General features: G+C 36.2%; 1 protein-coding gene across 2 annotated transcripts in view; it reads left to right on the top strand.

Moving 5' to 3' along the window:
• LOC127880101 (uncharacterized) overlaps positions 1 to 6,981 on the top strand; it is a 36,454-nt gene extending 29,473 nt beyond the window's left edge. The window contains exons 1-2 of one of the 2 annotated variants that reach the window (XR_008049420.1): positions 6,607 to 6,747; positions 6,837 to 6,981. The gene's annotated coding sequence lies outside the window, so the exon portion shown is untranslated. Of the gene's footprint in view, positions 1 to 6,606; positions 6,748 to 6,836 lie in introns of those variants that run through there. The other variant, XM_052427328.1, reaches the window with a different exon arrangement.
• The last annotated feature ends 14,703 nt before the right edge of the window (positions 6,982 to 21,684 follow it).

Raw genomic sequence — 21,684 nt, 5'->3', positions numbered from 1 at the left:
AACGATGAAAAGCGGTCGAGAACTAGAAAGAGAAGCTTTACAAAAGTGTTCAGTCGTAGTTTGAGCCGAAAGCGCAGAGAAGAAAATGTTATGAACTAAATGTCGTATTTTGTTTGTTGTATGTTGAAAATAAAGAGCAAAAACAGTAAACACGCGTGTTTGTTTTCTTCACGCAGCAAGATAAAACCCAAAACGTCAATATACTTGCATCTTCTCTACCAAACTAACAACCAAAACATAAAATGCATTTCAACATTTTATTTGACGATACTATTCAAACAAATACACACACAAGCATGCACTAAAAGTCATAACACTAATCAGTCCAATGAATCCGCTTCCAATCAAATATTTCAGATCTACAAACAGCGCATTTGTTCCCGTATATATGCATGTGCCAGCAACAGTGTACGCAGAAAAGGTGCATGCATGGTGCTACGGCAAAGGTTTTCTCTTCATTGCAGCAAATTATACAAGTACGCGAGTCTTTCACTGCTTGCTCTTTTTCCAGGTGAAGTTGAGCCATACGTTTTTTGCAGTCTTTGCAATCACAGCAACTATTTGCTTGAAAGCGTTCACGAAGTTCTTTCATAACCTGTATGCATTCTTTTCGTATTTTTCTAACAGAAAACCACCATCGTAAGTCTTGAATACAGATCATCGCAAGCATTGTAACACCGATCATGGCTTCTTGTTGTTGTCAAGTTTAGTCTTTTTGCGATCCCAAAAATCGGGGTTTCGTTCTTCGATGATGAATCGAATAAGCAAAATGCCAAGAAATATAGTCGCAAACATCAACAAATGAAATGAAGCTTACTTTTTGTGCAGAGCTTTTATATGCAAATTTTGTAACGATCTATTTCACAAACCGTTTCACTTTGTCTGTAAACGTTGCCACATTGGTCACATTTTAGAACATGGAGAACGTTCAATGCATATGCTTCAATGCTCGTTCGAAAACACCAGAGCAGAAACGTATACAGAAAAGAAAATGGAAAATCAAATCTCAATCTGCTGCGAATAAGTTGTGGGACATCATATCAAAGCATATGAGCATAATATCCACAGAGGAGCCTAGGGTGAAATTGTTTCGCATGTCAAAATCTGAAACATTTGAACCATATGCATTTTTTTCTCCTGACTATGAACCTCAACCCGAGTTCGATTATCAGATCAAAATCACATGCTTTGGACTAACAGTTCATTTGAATGTGTATGTAAGATTGGGTGAAGATGACGACGAGGACGACTTGATGCTTGTTATGGACAGACCAGACGATACAAAACTATATTTCAACATTTTTGACCGCGATGGTGTGGTTGAGAAGAAACACGGTTTGCTTAAAACCAATGGTTCTGATATGTGCAAAGAAATCATCGATATGATTGGTCTCAAAGACATTATCGATGAGTATGAATTATTCGAAAATTTGGCTTCGAACATATCGACATCTATAGAAAGTGAAGTTGAATGTGAATGCGATACTGAATAAAACAACTTAACACAAATTTGTCTGTTTTCTACTTTTTATTCAACAAACTCGCTTACAATACTGTACAAACGATGTCCATTTACCAGGTTGATTTGCAACCCAGTCAGTAAGTCTATATTTACGGAACACGTTCTGTAGTTTATTCAGGTGGTAGAAGCCTTCAGCGTTGTAATTCGATATTTCACGTACGACGGCCGCAAACAAAACAAATGCTGTCACAAACACATCCCAGCTCAAACCATTGTTCAGCTTTTGTTCAAGCAACTCGGCGAAATAGTCTTCATCAAAACAAGCTATGGTCAGTTCATCTTTTGTAAGAACATGCATCGTAACAGTGCTATTTACAAGCAAAATCACACATTCGACGATGTCACAAAGAGTGTCATTTGAGTCCTCAAACTGCTTGCATTCCAAGTAATTTGCTACCATCGCAGCCACAAACTCACAGCTGAACATTTTTTTACGTTATGACAACTACTGACTTTGCGTGAATGGTTTTATACTCGAGTTAGGCGCTTGTTATTTGAACTGTTGTAGTAGTTTGTAAACGTCTAGATTGAAATCCTTGCAACACATACGCAATAACTATAACTATAACCAAAGAAACAACCACAAATGTTAGTGCAATAAATAAGACCCAAAAGCTGTTTATTTTGGAATCATCGTCACTCGGTGAATCCAGTCCCATACCAGGAATTCTAATCTGACACAGAGTTCGTTTTGTTGTACAATCTTCATACGAAATAGATTTTTCATTCACGTCGATATACAAGCACGTATTGTTCTCATCATATGACACTCGCGAATAGACTATCGCGTAATCGTTTAATTCGAGCGTTTCGTTCAGACTGTCAATTTTGAACATCAAATTTTGAGATATTGCATTCACCTTCGGGTCGTGCGTTCTGTTAATCAGATAGTCAAAAGCGTTTTGCAACTCTTCTTCTGTTTGCAGCACTGCTGGTAAGCACTGGCCATCTTCATTCACCACGAAACAAGTTTTAGGTGATGTGATCGACGCTGCTGCGTTTTCGTCAAATGAACATGTCTTGTACGCACGCGGATTGAAAGGTGACACAGTCACAAACTCTCCTCGATCCGCTTTTAACAAGGCTACGTTAGCCGTTTCGCATGAAATGCCCAAATATTTTCGTTTGAACAAATGAACGCATTGAGCAGGCCTATCTTTGTTGTTGAACAGCGCTATCTTGATAGAACCTTGAATGTTGTTCAAAATAAATTCGTTGCTTACTTGAGTGAAAACCGTTTTTAGATGAATGTTTTTTTGTCCAAAAATGACCACATCGTATGCATTATAGTCGGCACTGTTTACAGTTTTACGTACATTGACGTTCGTTGAAAACTGGTTTCCAACTTTGAACTGTTGCTCAATACTGATAAAGTAGCAAGATCCATCATATATTTTACCAATACTTTTAGTCGGATCACACACATTGCAATAACAGTTTTGTAAACCGTAAGAAGAAACGCTTTGAACTGTTGTGTCTGCGCGGACAACAATGAAAAAACACAAAATGATAAACGCCCGCATGCTTGGCTCAGAACATCAAGAATGACAAGATCCGTTTGTTTAAGTGTGTTTTATATTTATTTTAGTTCTTATGATCTTTTTATTACGTACGACATAAATCCTATTATTCCAAAAACGATTGCAAACACGACTAGAATGCAAAACACAACGTCGACAGATCCTTTTTCGCCATGTTCGTTAGCCTTTGTGGTTGTTGAGCCATTGGTGGTGATATTACCACTCGTTATGTTATCGATTTCACTGTAGTTCTGTTGTGTGCTAGTTTTGTTTGCAACTCTCGATGTGGTTGTTGAAGAAACGCTTTGAACTGTTGTGTTTGCGCGGACAACAATGAACAAACACAAAACGATAAACGACCGCATGCTTGGCTTAGAACATTACGAATGGCAAGATTCGTTTATATGAGTGTGTTTTATATTTATTTTAGTTCCTTTGTTTTTTTTATAACGTTATACACAAATCCTATAAGTCCAAGAACGATTGCAAACACGGCTAGAATGCAAAACACAACTTCGATTATAACAAGGACAGATCCTGTTTCGCTATTTTCGTTTGCCTTTGTGGCTGTTGAGCCATTGTTAGTGATATTACCACTCGTTATGTTATGGTTTTCACTGTAGTTTTGTTGTGTGCTAGTTTCGTTTGCAACTATCGATGTGCCAAGATCGCTATTTTCTTCAACCTTTGTGGTTGTTGAACCATCGCTAAGGGCATTGACAACTGATGTGTTATGTTTTTTACTTAATGTTTTAGTGGTATTTTCGTGTGCAACTCTCAGTGTTGCTTGCGTGCTTTTTTTGTTAACCTTTGTGGTTGTCGAACCATTGTTAGGGATATAAGCAAGCGTTGTGTTTTCCATTTCGCTGTTTGTGTGTGTGTCAATTTCGTTTGAAACTGTCGATGTGACGAGCTCATTATCGGTACTGCGTTTTTCGATGTCTGCAACATGATTAGATGTATTGTCTGGTACCAAGAATCGCCGATAGAGAATCAGTAGCTAGCATCCTACCTATATTCGCGGTCAAAATCAAAAAGAGTTTGCCTTTGATTTGGAAACAAAACCTGTCCCTGTGATTATCAATGGTCAAATAATTGTCTTTCACGCCCAACATTTTGATTTAATGACTTTTCGTATGGCCTCGAGAATATCATATTGCGTTGTGTACAGTTCTCTCAGGAATATATACAATTTTGCGTAACTTTTCTAGCGCATCATCATAGGAAACGATCGAGAATGCACCATTGTATATACCCAGATCGCGCTCTGGCGATTTCTTGAAGCAGTTATCGTTACAGCTACATAGAGACACAAACAAGACAAATAGTATGAAACGCAACATTGCTGGTTTTTATTTCATTCATCTAACAAAACACATGTAATAGCTATATAACAAAAAATTTGCACACAACAGACTACAACACAAAATCTGCAGGAATGTACAAAACGAGGCCGTTTGTCAGCAATTCCTTCGACACACAAAATGCGACAAAGTTCGGTGGGATGTGAATGTTGGGAATGCATGTTCTAACCGCTTGAGAGAGCATATCTTCGTGTTCTTCGTTTTGACACTGATTGATGAAATAAACTTTACATGGGTCTTCTTCAGGTAACATGTCGCTAACGGGCATCGGGTTTTCTTGTACCTCTTGTTCTGGGGTGAACGTTTCCACGATTTCTTCTTTCACGACTGCCAAATCGACCGGCATACTGATTATCTCGTTTTGCTCCGAACACGCCTTCTTATCAGAACAAGGCAAGTCATTCCATGTTTGTTCTTGTGTTTTGCAAAGCATCTTTTTGGGGAGACTCGACTGATCCTTTGGATCTTCAACAAATTTGCGTTTGCGATTAGGAATAGCATTGACTAGTCTACCTTTTCCCCCATCGATCAGCTCCGTTTCAATGTGAAGACTGTTGATGTGCTTGCGGTACAAAGGATGCATCACAAACAAAACCTCTAACGCCTGACACAAATTTGTATTTGGATATCCATATTTTGGTTGCAGTGAGTATACGTTAGCATTCATCTCTCTCATTTCGATGCCAGTTTGCAACGCTTCGTATATTTCACCACAGCTTCTCACAATTTTCAGACCTATTGTGAGCTCTTTCTGTGTACTGACAAGCTGAAAGTTTTTACTCGGTAGCACTCCTTTTTTCACCAATATTTCCACGATATCATTTTCCGAACAATCGAGTAATGTCATGACTGCTCGAAAGTAGGTGTTCAGCTTCAATCGTATCTGTGTCCTTTCCAAAGATAGGCAAGTGGATTTCACCGAATAGACTTTGCTAAACTCCTCGATTCCGTGCAACTCCAACACTGGTATTATGCATATCGGCAGTCTGTAGTTTAACGTGGGATTCGACTGCATGTATCTACCCTTCTTTATGCGCTCGGTTAGAGTTGCGAAATGTTCTGGTACTAATGTTTTCAATATTTTGAAGTAGCACATATCAATCTTTTCATCGGCAACAGAAAACATCAAGTCAACATATCGTTCAAACGCAGCTAGTGTCGGTTCATCGAGAAACACATGGTCCAGCGTTGGCTTGTAGTTCAAGTAGTCATACGGACTGTTAGTTATCGACGTAAAACGCAGTCCCTCGACATCTGTGAAAGGACATGTAACGCTAAACATGTACTTCTTTTGGTGACCATTCGCATTGAAATTTCTTTTCTCACGAATGAATTTTTCGCACAATGTTTGGACCGACATGTTGTCGCTTCTGTTGTCAGATTGTAAATGAGACACATTCAGTTTTTGTTGCAGTATTTATACAAGTCGTCGTATTACAAATTCCATGATAAAAACCTAAATTGTTGAATTTGAATAACAGAAATGGCTCGTTGCATCGAAAGGAAAGGCGAAAGCAAATTGAATACACTCATCAAAGCAAACCAACCCGAGTTGCTAGCTACACACATTAATCAAAACTTTGGTTTCGATTCATCGTGTTACATTGTTATCAAAGAAAAACATGTTTTGCCTGTTGATTTCACACAAACAGACCTAGAACAAGTTGTCATTCATATATCTAAACCTGAATACATACAGTTTGTGAAGCTCAGGTTTAGTGATTCACACAGCAATGGGTTTGATTTTCTGCTTTGCGAACAAACCGATTACGAAGATAACTACGGCAATGAGGTTCATCAGTGTCACCTTTATTTTTCAAGAACATGTACCAAAGATATGGCAGCTACGAGCTATTACTTGACACAAGCCTTAAGTATGATTGGAGTACTAACATTTTCAAAGAATACGCATGACAAACTGGCTTCGTGTCTAATCAAACGTTATGGTCAAACACTCGTACCCAAATGCACTACTGATTTTTGGAACAAACAACTTGACTCATTTCGCATGAGAAGCATTCTTGAGGTCTCGCAGCAAGATGACTCGGCGACACTTCGTGAGGAAATTGAGCGTTTGATGCAATCAAAGTACAACTTCGTTTCTTGTGAATACAATACGGCCAACAAAAACCTAAATATTCTGTATACTGAAACAAGTAACAACAGCTTTGGGTTAGTGGTTGTCAAAGAGTCGCTGCAAATAAAAGGCGCTACATGACTGGTAGATCAAATCATTCTTGATCTAACCTTCAAAGCGATAACATGTCTGTGCCAGCAACTACATTCCGGGTTCCAAAAACTGAGGACTGGGATATGGAGATTAGGCTGTCTGAGATAAAAAGTATGTTGTTAAGAATTTCATATGTTAGTGTTGGAGGTTTGATTGTAAACGTTGAATGCTGTAACTAACTTTTGCTTGTTCTGTTTCAGAAACCGTCACTCCAAAAACTGAGGACTGGGATGCCGAAATTGCGGTGGCGAAACGTCCTCCATTCTTTCTCAGCGTGGGCAAAATAACACAGCGACGTATAAACCGAATGCACCGATGCTGGACCTGTCACTGCGTGCCTGTCAATTGTCGATGTGCAAAATATTGAATAAACTTGTTGAAACGTTAACATGTGTTTGTTTGTTTGGTAGAAAATGTTATATAGCAGTAATTTGACTTAGTACACTTCACACAAAACAATGCTAGCCGTCGAACTCAAAGATTTAGGTTTTTTTCGACACATGTTACGTTTAAACCTCGAACAGTGGAACAAAGCTGTCGAAATGTACATCATGGATCTCTATCCAGATGTGAAGTTTACATTTTCGACGCGAGATCAATGTTGGAAAGCGACAGATACGGAAATTGTGTACTATGTCGATATTGAGGTTATTCTGATCAATCCGAAATATGATTTGTGCTGGACACACCAAGATCCCACAAAACGACTTCAAACCATTAATGGGATTTTGTTGAGCTCAAAAGCCAAGAGAACAAAACTCGTAACGTTTGACCAAGAGTATTTTTGAGACAAAAAATGTATAAAGATGTTGAAATAACCAATTGCATGTGTAATATAATATCATATCATATCATGGATGATACCGACGCTGTGTGCATGTATCGAACAAGTATTTACATGGACAACTATATCGATAGACTGAAAACTTTTGAGCATTGGTCGCCCCAAATACAGCCAAACAAATACCAGCTTGCTTCGTGCGGGTTGTACTACTTGGGACAACACGATCGTTGCAAATGTTTTCGTTGTGGCATTGTGTTGTATCATTGGAAATCCACAGACGATGCTTTCTTGGAACACCATAAACATTCACCGAATTGCCAGTTTTTGCGAATGGTGGGTCCAGGAACAAGACTGTTGATAAACACATGAGTAGGTTTTGTATGATCGTGTTGTAAATAAATATCATGAACCGTTCAATTCGTTTTGTTCTTATTCTTGTAGTAACATATACTTATTCATGCAACTACCAAACGCAGAGTTGAAAAACAAGTACTATTGTGTGCACGAATGTTTGATTTCGCTATTGCGTTAGTTATTGATATAACCCAGTGTCGTATGTTTTCTCAAACTATATTATCCAACTCTAATCAAAGCAAATACAAACAACTATGTATATGTAGTTTCAAACGATTTTATTCTGCAACAATCAATATTTCAAACATTCAATCTTTCGCAACAACAACGTACAACAGTTTACATAGTCCACTAGATCAGCCCACATAGTCCACTCGATCAGTCCATCACAGATGCAAAAGCCTCACTCCTCTGTTTTGGCCGTAACCCTGAATTTCGCCACACCATTCGCAGCGATCGTCGATCCGCGTACATGACACACAGCTGAGGGCCTCGCATCTACGGCAAAAGTTCACCATCGAAAAAAAGTTTTTGCACCTATGACACACAATCACTAACGTAGTGTCATATACAGTTGGCAGCATTTCGCCCATGCCCTTAATCCATCTGTTACAAGCTGCTTTGTTGTTTCCAGCTGACGACTCATTCTCACGATGCTTATTCTGCCTCTCTAACCATGCCTGGAAACCTCCACTTTTCTCCACACCTGACATCCATTGCTCGCAAGCTTTTCTGTCACTCATTATGCGTGTTGTTCGTTCAGTTTCAAAAATCGAAATGATTCAAACACGATCAATTCGCCCTTTTATAGTATGCCGTTATTCAACTCAACAGCATAAAACTCGAAATGCATGTCCCTTCCCCAGAACATGAAATTTCACAAAGTCGACAAAAGCCCCAATTGTATGTAAACAAAGTGTTTTATGTTTTCATCGACGAGTATTTTTATCAACAAGCCGAATTTTGCGGAATATGCGGTGTCATTAGTTCTAGAAAAGATAGTTTTAATTCATGCTTGACAAAAAGTTTGTAGTTTACTTTGCTTTTTGGAGAAATACAACGTTCAAAGATATGAGTTTCATCCGAACCTTCCGAAAAATGGGTGTTGTTCTATGTACAGTATCGATACATGTATGTGAGGCATGTTAAGGCTTTCTTTCTTGGATTGAGAGTTCAAGAAACGATGAAATCTGTCAAAACATGGATAATTTGACAAGCAAGTACCACGAAAATCGTTTGTTTTTTTTTGTGATAGACAAAACCGTGTATTGTTGAAATGTCAACACATCTCAAATACATGTAAACAAAGCATGTTGAACTACATGATAAATCATATTGTGTAGTTGTTTGTACCAAACGTGAAACACTCTTAGCAAAATGTGTACTTCAATTCAGATTATTGTGAAAACTTCTGGTTTATACAAAGTCAGTCAGTTTAGAACTTGATTTGTGTTGTTTTGTTTTTTTTATCTGCATCAGACTTTTTTGACTAGGTTATTTGTACACATCAAACTCTGCCATACTAAGTTGATTTCTAAAATGAATGAACACTCAGTATTTATTTGTAACTGTGTGCGGCTAACACCGTGATTTCATCTCATGGCATAAGTTGAACAATTTCTAACCAGAATTTACATTTCAATGTGACATTTTATATATGTATTAATGAAAACATGCACTGATATATCAGAATATTCTAGGCTTACTTTTCATATTTTAGACATAGAATGCACAATTGCCCATGTTAAAGTCTTATTCGCAAGCACATTTTATGTCCTAAACTCCAAAAAATCTATATACACAACAAAATGCAAATTCTGCTTTTTGCCAACATGTGAATGTTTGGTCACAACAATCTTTCTTTCAAGTCAACACAAATGTGTGTATCAACAAGCAAACCCATTTGTAAGTTTGTCCCGAGTCAGTTTTTATTATCATTGCCTATAGTGTATGTATTTGCAAATTTTTCAAGCAAGCACGCATAACAATTTCAGATGAAAGTGGATGAAAAAAAAGTATATGAATGCTATTTAGAAAAATATGGTTTTTTGTCAGCACATTCATGTCTGTCCACAAAACTCATTGTGTGTGTTTGTTGTGCAGTGATTCAGTCATTCACAAAGCGCATCTAACAGTGTCTGCTTGAGCTAGCAAGCACAACCACAAGCCATGTTTTGGTTCAGATTTGTTTTATTGAGGTCCATATGATAGAATATTGAACATTTTGATACATGGCTCTCATAACTGGTCTCATTCAAATGCTTAGAAAAAAAGTATATAAATGCTTTTTAGAAAAATATGGTTTTTTGTCAGCACATTCATGTCTGTCCACAAAACTCATTGTGTGTGTTTGTTGTGCAGTGATTCAGTCATTCACAAAGCGCATCTAACAGTGTCTGCTTGAGCTAGCAAGCACAACCACAAGCCATGTTTTGGTTCAGATTTGTTTTATTGAGGTCCATAAGAGAATATTTGAACATTTTGATACATGGCTCTCATAACTGGTCTCATTCAAATGCTTAGAAAAAAAGTATATAAATGCTTTTTAGAAAAATATGGTTTTTTGTCAGCACATTCATGTCTGTCCACAAAACTCATTGTGTGTGTTTGTTGTGCCGTGATACTGTGATTCACTGAGCGCATCATACAGTGTTTGCTTGAGCTAGCGAGCACAACCACAAGCCATGTTTTGGTTCAGATTTGGTTTATTCATGCATATGGATAAGAATATGAGAATTTTTATACATGGCTCTCATAAGATTTCTGATGCAAATGATGAGAAAAAAAGTATATAAATGCAATTTAGAAAAATATGGTTTTCTGTCAGCACATTCATGTCTGTCCACAAAACTCATTGTGTGTGTTATGTGTGAAGTGATGTTCAGTTCATATTCTCAGAGTGGTTCAAGAAAGAACGCCTTCTCTCGCAGAAGGAAATCTAGGTTCAAGCCCTAGCTCTGATATGAGTTTGATAATTCACTGAATGCATATTACAGTGTGTGAGCTAGCAAGAACAACCACAAGCCAATTTTTAGTTTAGATTTGTTTTATTTGTATCTATAGATAAGAACATGAGAATTTTTATGCATGGCTCTCATAACTGGTCTTATGCAAATGCTGAGAAAAAAGTATATAAAGGCTATTTAGAAAAATATGGTTTTTTGTCAGCAAATTCATGTCTGGCCACAAAACTCATTGCGTTGTTTGTTATGCAGTGATGATCAGTATATATTATCAGATTGGTTTAGAAGGAGATCTATGTCATGCAAAACTAAATCTCTTCAGTCAATTTCTTCTGGGCATGATATTGAAACTGTGTGTATAGTATTTACAGTCAAGTATAAAATTTTGCATTTTGGTCTACACATTCATATTTGATCACAATAATCATTCTCTACCCAAGCTAATTTGTATGCAATGCAAATTGAAGCAACCAAAATGTATTAACACTGTGTGGGCTGGGATTGTACAACTGTTCTCTCAGCTTAGCATGTTGAAATAAGAATTGGTTAACGACGTGTATGATACAGATATTTGAGGATTGCAAATCAAAACTGGCATATCATGTTTGCCTGAATGTATGTGAACAAATGTCATATACATGGTCAAACGGGGTATTTTAGTTGAAGAGAATATCTGATCACAATCATAATTGCTAGGTTTTGACTGCTATGCATAGTGACTATCCAGCATTGATCAGTTCAAACGCCAGAGTAGTAGAATGTATAACGCTTTCTCCAGTCCTGTGCTGGTTGAAAAAGATCCAGGTTCAAGTCCTGGCTTTGGCATGAACATGTGAAATGGCTGCATTAGTCAATATCTTAATTTCTGATCTATCACTATCAAAGAAACAGGATTAACGGTTATAGAGAGCATTAACAAGTACAACATGTTTTCAAAATGTATGTTTCCACATTGCAGTTTTTTTGTGAAAGTTGATATGTGTGTCTGACGTGTGTGAAATGGCAGTTTTCGGTATTTTCATATGGCAAAGCATTTGACAGTTCGTTCTTGGTGCAAATTCATAACGTCATTTCAATATTTATTTAAGTTCATCCTACCAACTAAAGCGGCGTTAACATATCGATAATAGAAAATTGTGTTTATTTGTAAGTGGTTTAAATGCAATATCTCTATAACCCGTTGTCCGAATTCAATAAAATTTTCACAAGATTAACCGAAATTTCGATGCGCTCATACTGATACTATTTGTTCATACAAAATCGAATGCGCAAGTTATGATATTTTGATCTTACTGCAGTTGAAATAAGAACAGAGCTGTAGTCGCTTTAATAGTGCGGAATCATATCGAGCAAATTTCGTCAAACGAACGTCATGTAAACAATTGTTATGGGTCAAAATCTTGTACAATAACGTGTGTTCATCTGAGTTTTCATTCCGCTATTTTTTAAGGCCAATATGAGCCTGAAGTCGTGTAAGCATATAACATCAAGCATGTGAAACAAAACACGTTGTAAGGTTCTATACATTTTATTCATTCTAAGTATCAACCAATAATACCATAGCGAGCACCGACTTGATATGTGGCGTTCTCATCGTACTTATGTTTGCATTTCAAACAAATCAGTCGCCCAGAATTTTTGTTGTAGACGTATTCCAAAAACTTCATTATGCAATTTATGCAGCAGAATCCGTGCCCGCACGCCTTGCTAATAATTGTTGGTGGATTGTCTTCATTTTTGCATATTCGACAGGAGTCAACATCGCCACTGTTTTGTAGTTCGCTCGAAATGCTTTCTATAGCATGCGAAATGTTTGAAGATGCCTCGGACAGAAAAGAGCAAACCGTTGGCTCATCGCTTTCTTTGGATTGCACGTATTGTAAGGATTTTTCAATGAACGCTATCCTTGTACGAGCATCAGCGTGCAACGATTTTATTTTTTGTTGTTTCTTGAGATACTGCTCTACAAAGTCAGTCTGCTTATTTTCACTTGAGATTGCATTTTGTTTTGCATTTCGCGAGCCCTTAGGTTTTTTGACAGTGTGTCCCTCGGAATCACCAATAGCTTTGCGTTTGTTCGAATTCTTAGTACTACTCGAACCTGATGAGTCGTTGGAATTTTGCTGTACAAGCTGAGCAATAAAATCGGCAGCTTCTTTTTCTTCATTTTTTTGCAAATGATACTGTTTATCAGCTTTCTCGTCTCTCATTTTTAGAAGGGAGTGCACGTTTTGACAAGTTTGGTTGAGCTCACTTGGGGTGAGATATAACGGATGACTTTCATCATCTAAACATAAACCAACACCAGCAAGTTGTTTTGACACCATTTCGCTTCGTTACTCAAATGAGAATGATTGCGTTTGTCAAAAGACTGGATTTATATAGTACAAGTTTGTGTTATAATATTTTTTTGATTTCGCTGCACATTTCGAAACATGTTGATACTACTAGATGTTATATTACACAATGACTCATATTAAGCATTCGATCCATTGCAATTCAATACGACATTGTTCGTAAGCTCAACGTTATTTACTCTACAATCAACTATCTAACCTGCTCAATTAACGACCAACACATGATATGCATTTCAACATTTTATTTCACAACAAACAAACAAGCATATAAATAAATCCAAAACATCTAATCAGTCAAAAGCATTCGCACCCAGCCAGTAACGTCAGCTCGACACATAGCGCAGTCTCCATCAAACATCATCAGGCAGCAGTTTTCACAAAAAGTGTGCCCACACCTTGTCAAGGTACTGTTTTTTTCCTCATCGTAGCATATGGTACACGTTTTCAATGCTCGAATAGCCTCTTCTTTTTCTTCTTGAAGTTTTGTTCTAAGCGAATCCAAAGCCTGCTCTTTCTCAAATAGGAGCTGCGATATTATCCTATCGGTTTCGAGTTCATGCTGCTCTTTTAGCGCGCGTTCGCGTTTAGACCACTCATCCTCGAAGAAACGTTCTTGATCATTAATCAAATGTTCGCTCGCTTCTCGCTGATAAGATGAAGCCTTCTGAATACACGATACCATTTTTTTGCAGACATCGCGACCTTCCTTTGACATAGCGTAGTCGCTGCTGTTCACAAACGCTGTAACCTGACTTCCAAGTCTGTTCAGTTGATAGCCGAACGACTTTAGATCAATTGACGCCGATTGTTCTGGTCGAGTGTATGGCTTTGTAGCATGTCGCTTGCCCTTGCCAGTCGTTTCGCTACTACCACTAGCAGCGTCTGTGTCCTCGAACTTTGGCAGTCGGTTTGCGTATTTCGGCATGATTTCGAGTCAATGTTCTCTCTTGGAGTCTCAAATCAAGAATGATGACAATAGCTGTCCGTGTCGCTTTATATACCCAACGGGCTGGTGCGTTTTCAGTATATAGACAAAGCATAGCGCTTACATACCAAAGTCCTTGATAAAGATGAATAGCAAATTTCTAACGCGTGGCAGATATAGACACTCGTACTTAAGAAAAACGCTGAACAAAGTTGCATGTCTGAGGGATTTTGATAAAACGTACGTTAGCGAGTTGGGTCAGTACCTCAGAAAGACATTTCCCACACTTACGCGACGACTGTAAGGTTGTACATTAAGCACGAATTAACTATTCAGAACTAGACGACCCGATTTCGTTATTCATGTACCAAATGTTACGCCTAATACTACTCGAATACAAAACATCGAATGTTACAACAAAAGTACGCAGAGAATATCTAACTCAAGTACTCGATACGTATCACAAGTTTCGACAAAGCTTATGCGCTTAGTGAAAATTCCAGCCATATACGTTTACTTAGCATTTTGCTCATTCGCAATTCTTCATCTCGACAAAATAAAATTGTGTGTGTGAAAAATGAGTTAATACCTAACAGCTGTTATTTGATATGAACTTGTATGAATATTTTTGCGAAATGTACTATGATCAATTTTTAAACGCAACAGTGCAGTGGAGTATTTTTCAAATCACAATATCTCGCTAGTACAACTTTTTGCTGTAATAATTTCACAACGCTAATATTTCCAATCCAATACTTCATCAAATATCTACCAGCATCGCACGAGAAATTACACCCAGTACAGCGAGGTCATCAAGTGCAAATAATATCGAACGTCATTTCACAGTAAAGTACACAGATAGATGAGTATTTGCGAGAAAGTTTAAATGTAAATTTATCAAAAACCACTGCAGATATTGGGATCAAATTTTTACTATGATTTTCAACTTAGAGAGCCTTACATCGATTATTCCGAACGTTTTATTCTTTTGTTGATGCTTTTTTGACAAACATACTAGTTTTTGATCGAAAATAAAGCCTTTATGAAGAAATCTTTTTGCCTTTTCGTTTTGCGATACATTGTTCAAAATGTGTACCGTTGAATATGAAGTTTTTGTGAGGATTTAATAATCACACATTGAAACGCCGATTTATCAGCAGAAAACTGAACTCAACTCTGATATTGTTTTTCTACAACGGCATCGAGTCAAAATTCATGACGTGCAGTAGATCTACGTAATTTCGCTTCATGTAAACAACCGTGGTGCAATATCGTACAACGAGGTTTAAGTGCATTTTCTTTGAAACCACTCAAAATATCAATATGAAATTTTCAGTACAGTACACAGATGGCTATATGCTACAATTACGTACTGATTAGTTTGCCCTGAAATATATGCTTCTATGTAAATATCTGTCCGAAATCTTTTGTATGAAGAAAACTTTTTTGCTTTTTCGTTTTGCTTAACGAAATATGTACAGTTAAATTGGGAATTGTTTTCTGAAGAATTTGGTGTATAACACTTTGTATGTATGTGAAACATTTCGATTAAGCACGTAGAAAGTTAAACGCAACATTGATCGTTTTGTTTAAATCGGCATCGCGCAAAAATTCATTACATGTAGTACGTCATTTCGCTTCATGTAAACAACCTTGGGTAAATATCGTACACCGAGGTTTAAGTCAAATTTCTTCGGAACTGTTCAAGTCATCACTATCAAATTTAAAGTACAATGCCCAGCTTATTGTTAGCTACAACTTTTCTATTGTAATTTTTGTTCCAACATACATGCTTATGAGATAAAAATCACGTTGAAAACGTTCGCAACAAGAAAACTTTTTCATCCTATCGCTTTTTGAAACAAAACTGATATCATCTTATAGAAAATTTCATTCCGAATATTTTGATATGACATGCGTGTATGTTTATTGTATCGCTTGATCAAGACTAGCCGAAAACCATTTTGCCTATAATCACGAATTCACTTTTTAAAGCACGAAACATGTACTGTAGATCGAACGTCATTTCTATCCATGTAAACAACCTTGGCTTGGGTGCAATATCTTACAATGAGGTTTAAGTCAATTTTCTTTGAAACCACTCATAATATCCAGATGAAATGTTCACCACAATATTCTATCATATGATAGCTACAATTTTTGTCTCGCCTATATTGTTCTCACACGACTCATTGTGTCAGATATTCAATTTTGCAAAATTCGCTAAGAAGAAAACTTTTTCGTGTTAAGAGCATTTATCTTCATTTTGGTATGATTTTGTAGGAAATTCAATTCCACGCATTTTGATGTATTACACTTAAACGTCTGTCTAAACACACAAACAATACAGTGCAATAACGATTTCGTACTAAACGCATTTCTGTCTTTAACTTTAGATTTTTACAACGTCGTCTTTTATCCATGTAAACAAACGAAACAAGATGTTAAGTTACATCGGTTTAACTCAATTTGCTCGAAAACGTCTCATGATATTAAGATGAAATTTTCACCATAATATGTAATCCTATGATAGCTACATTTTTTGTTTCGCCTATATTGTTCTCACACGACTCATTGTGTCAGATATACTACTTTGCAAAACTCGCTAACAAGAAAACTTTTTTGCGTTAAGAGCATTCATCTTTAGTTTGGTATGATTTTGTAGGAAATTCAATTCCACGCATTTTGATGTATAACACTTAGCTATATATCATAACACAACAATAAAACAGTCCGATAACGATTTTGTCATAAACGCATTTCTGTCTTTAACTTTAGATTTTTTTTCAACGTCATTGCATTTCTATGCATGTAAACAAGCGGGGAAAAAGTTTAAGTTGCATCGGTTTAACTCATTTTGCTCGATAGCGTCTCTTGATATTTAGATGATTTTTTCACCACAGTATTGCATCATATGATAGCTACAATTTTTGTTTCGCCTATATTGTTCTCACACGACTCATTGTGTCAGATATTTTACTTTGCAAAACTCGCTAACAAGAAAACTTTTTTGCGTTAAGAGCATTCATCTTTAGTTTGGTATGATTCTGTTGGAAATTCAATTCCACGCATTTTGATGTATTCCACTTAATCGTATGTCTAAACAAACAAAAAATACAGCGATATAACGATTTTGTACTAAACGCATTTCTGTCTTTAACTTGAGATTTTTACAACGTCATTGCATTCATATGCATGTAAACAACCTTGGGTGCAATATCTTACCAAGAGGTTTAACTCAATTCTTTCGAGAACCACTCATCATATCCAGATGAAATTTTCACCACAATATTCTATCATATGATAGCTACATTTTTTGTTTCGCCTAAATTGTTCTCACACGACTTATTGTATCAGATATTCAACATTGCAAAATTCGCTAACAAGAAAACTTTTTCGTGTTAAAAGCATTTATCTTCATTTTGGTATGATTTTGTAGGAAATTCAATTCCACGCATTTTTATATATTACACTTTACCGTATGTTTAGACACAACAAAAATACAGTTCGATAACGATTTCGTACTAAACGTTTTTCTGTCTTTAACTTTAGATTTTTTACAACGTCATTCATATGCATGTAAACAAGCGAGGGAAAGGAGTTTAAAATGCATCGGTTTAACTCAATTCTTTCGAGAACGCCTCATGATATTCAGATGAAATTTTCACCACAATATTTAACCGCATGATAGCTACAATTTTTGTTTCACCTATATTGTTCTCACACGACTTATTGTATCAGATATTCAACTTTGCAAAATTCGCTAACAAGAAAACTTTTTTGTGTAATGAGCATTTATCGTTATTTTGGTACTAGCTTGTAGGAAATTCGATTCCACGCATTTTTATATATGACACTTTACTGTAATTCTAAACACACAAAAAATACAGTGCGATAACGATTTCGTACTTAACGCATTTCTGTCTTTAACTTTACATTTTGACTCAACGTCGAAAACTCTCTGCGAATAGAACAGTGATTTCGTACAAAGTTTAAAGCGGGGGATCTTCCACACCACTTGAGATAACAACATGGGATTTTTATCATTTTGTTCAGTGCAATATTGGCTATAAATTATACGCTGATAAATTTTCCCTAGCATTTATGCGTGTGTGTTAAAATCGCAGATGTTTGATTTGAAAACGAGTCGCTGAATAGAAAACTTTTTTGTACTCATTGATATTGGGGTGATTTGAACATCTGCTTGTACAGACTTTAATTCTGCACATTTTGATACCACATACTTGATAGTGTGTTGAAAATTGGCTTCAATATTGACCGAAAACCATTTTGCTTGAAACACGCCTTTGATAAATTCTTCATAACATACAACGTCATCTCATTGAATCTGTTAAAGTGTAGATCTACAGCGAAATGCACTATACGAAAAAGTTGAGGTCGTGTTTTCTCTTCAAATAGTTGACCGATCTACCAAAAATTTTCGCATTAATATGAAACGTGTTAATAGCAACAAGTTTTGTGGGGATCATTTTTTGCTAACATATTCGCATTAAGTAGAAATTCTTAGTTTTTCGCATGAAAATCACTTCGCTGACAAGGAAAAAAATTCCCATTCAATACAAGTACATAACAATTGATACCATTCGATAGGGAATTCTGTTCTGCGCATTTTGATATATGATATTCCACAATAAGTCTGATCACAAGGAAACTACTTCGACAAAACGCATTTGCACTTATCGTCATTTTGAACTTTTCAGTAGAGTTAAACCGAACGTCGTTAGATAGCGAATAGTTGATAAAACTGTGTTTGTATCGAAGCGGTTTATGTTAACTGTCACATTAACGCGTGAACGCATTTCGATGAAATTTTCACAATCATAACCAGCAAATTAACAGGAACAATAAGAGTTTAAATATTTTGCAAGTAGATAAGTGGATATATGTCAAAATTTCTGTTTATTGGTAAAACTTGGGTTGATATGAAGAAAAGATTTTCATTTCGCAATATGATACAGTAATATTTGCATCATGCGATGGGGAATTTATTTCTGTGCATTTTGGTGTAACATACTTGATGTTTTTGTAAAACGCTGCAGTTATACGGGCAGAAAACCATATCACAACAAACACACATTTCATGAATCGTAATTTTGACCCTTCGTTGTCAGTGCAAATCGACGACGTCATTTCAATAAAACTCATCTTTCAACTTAAAGGGGTGTTTACATATCGACGATAGAAAATTGTGTTTCTTTGACAGTGGTTTAAGTGCAATATCTATAGAACCAGTTGTCCAAATTCCATAAAATTTTCACCAGATGAACCGAAATTTCGATGCGCTCATACTGGTACTATTTGTGTATACAAAATCGAACGCGCGAGTTATGAAATTTTGATTTTAACGCAAATTTTCTCGATATTTCAAATTTTCAAGAACAATTGTACACATAACCATACTATTTGTATATCATTGTGTAGGCGCCAGTGTGCTGAACATTTTGATATATGTGGTTTGATATTTATTTTCTATATCTTCGTTGTACTAGTACAAATCACAAAACACAGTTGAAAAAATCACAGCGCGATAGTTGCTCTTTAATAAAGTTAGTGCGAAATCATATCGAGCTGCTTTCGTCAGTCGAACGTCATGAAAACATTTGAGTTCTCGGAATTGAAAATAAATATTGAATTGTTCAGGCTATGTAGAAAACTAAATGGGTATACGGGAATATTTTGTGCTGATGTTAAATGTTCAGTAATAAATATTTTGATGGATTACTCACATATTTGATATGATCTAGGATTATTTCAGAATGATAGGTTAGTAAATCTATGTTTGACTAGATTTTTTTATATACTCGCCTTTTGTCGTTTTAACATTGACTATAAAAATCTGCGTTGAGTACGCCTCATAACAAAATTTGAGACCTAAAGACCATGGATTTGCTTTAACTCGAAGGAAATACTGGATGGATTGTACGGACTCGTGCTTATCAATTTTTATGCCCATTTAAGCTGTGAGTGTGAATATTTCGGCTTGTATGGTCATGAAAAAATATCATCACAAAGTCAATATTTGTAGGATTTTTGCATGGTAAGTATGATTTTTAGATTTGTCATCAAATACACATTCGATCGTAACTCAAATCATGAAGAATAAACATTTTCCATGTGCTTTTCTGTCATTCTTCGTTTGGTCGTTGAAGGGTTCGGACGTGTTTTTCGAAGCTCTCGACGTCGTGACCTAATTATAATTTGAACTGCGCGGGTAAAAAACGCTCAGTTGCGGCTTGGACATTGACCAATACGGACGTGTTTTTAAAGCGCTCTGAAAAAAGTTTTGACTTTTAAATTTTTTTTACTACGACAGAATCTTAGTTGACTGATGGTCTTTGACAAAGACAGACTTGTTTTTGTGAGCTATGAAAAAAATTTGACTTTGAAATATTTTTACGATTAAAAAGTTTCAGTTCACTTTTGAACGTTGACGAAGACGGACGTACTTTCGTGAGCTCTGACTATTGATGAAAAGTTTTGAGTTTTACTGACTTGTACTTTGAGAGTAAAATTGACTTCGCGTTATAGAATAGCGACTTGGTACTCAGGTTGTTGAATGACTGGATGACTGAAGTGTTAGGTTATTGTTATGAGATAACAACTTGACTTTGACTTGAGTTGTGAAATGAAATCATACTCTTGAACGTTTAGTATGGACTGACAACGAACTTTTGTGAGCGTTATATATGAAATGTTTGACTTACATTAATTTTTTTGAACGACTTGACTTCACTTTAAGTTTTGACATCGGACTGATCGGACGTGTTTTTTTAAGCCCTGACTGTTGTGAATAATTAAATTTATGTTGGGGTGTCAAGCGATTGACTGTCAGTTGAGGTTCAGATGTCGAGCTGTGCGGACGTGTTCATCGAGCTGCTGTCTACAAAAAACGTGAGTACAAATTTTTTTCGTTTTACTGTTTACAAGTTGCGTGATGATGTATGATGGTTGTAATGTGTTGGGTAGAAATTACTCAGTGCTGATACAGTGTCGATATGTTGTGATGAGCGATAATAGTGGATGATGGTGGAACAGAATATTCATTGAGCTATTTTGAGGAAGCGAACATATGATGGAAAAATGTTGCAAAAAATATTAAATGACAATGTATTGAATCGCTTTTGTTGATATGTATGATATTGATTAAATTGTATTTGCATGCTGTAACATTTCTATTCATTTCAGGGGGCTGTGGTGAGTATTGTAGTATAAATTTGTTTCAATAAATCATGATGAATGAAAACTGATTTCGATTCGTTTTGTACAGGTTTACTTGTATAGAAGTGTAATGCGTTGGGTAGAAATTACTCAGTACTGATATAGTGTCGATATGTTGTGATTAGCGATGATGGTGTATGATGGTGGAACAGAATATGAGCTTCTTTGGGGAAACGAACATATGATTGAAAAAAATTTGCAAACATAGTAGATAAATGATATGATATTGCTTAAATTGTATTTGCATGCTGTAACATTTCTATTTCATTTCAGGGTGCTGTGGTGAGTACTGTAGATTGTAGTGCATATGTATAGAATTCAATAAAAGATTATGACTGAAAACTGCTTTTGATTCTTATTGTACAGTTTTAGGGATTATAAGTCTATAGCAACTCTGTCGGTTGGTGTTCATGAGAGTGAGCTTAA

Source organism: Dreissena polymorpha, chromosome 4, assembly GCF_020536995.1.
Source record: "Dreissena polymorpha isolate Duluth1 chromosome 4, UMN_Dpol_1.0, whole genome shotgun sequence".
NCBI classification, from domain to species: Eukaryota; Metazoa; Mollusca; class Bivalvia; order Myida; family Dreissenidae; genus Dreissena; species Dreissena polymorpha.
Note: the sequence above shows the minus strand (reverse complement) of the source record. Positions and strands in the feature narration are given on the sequence as shown.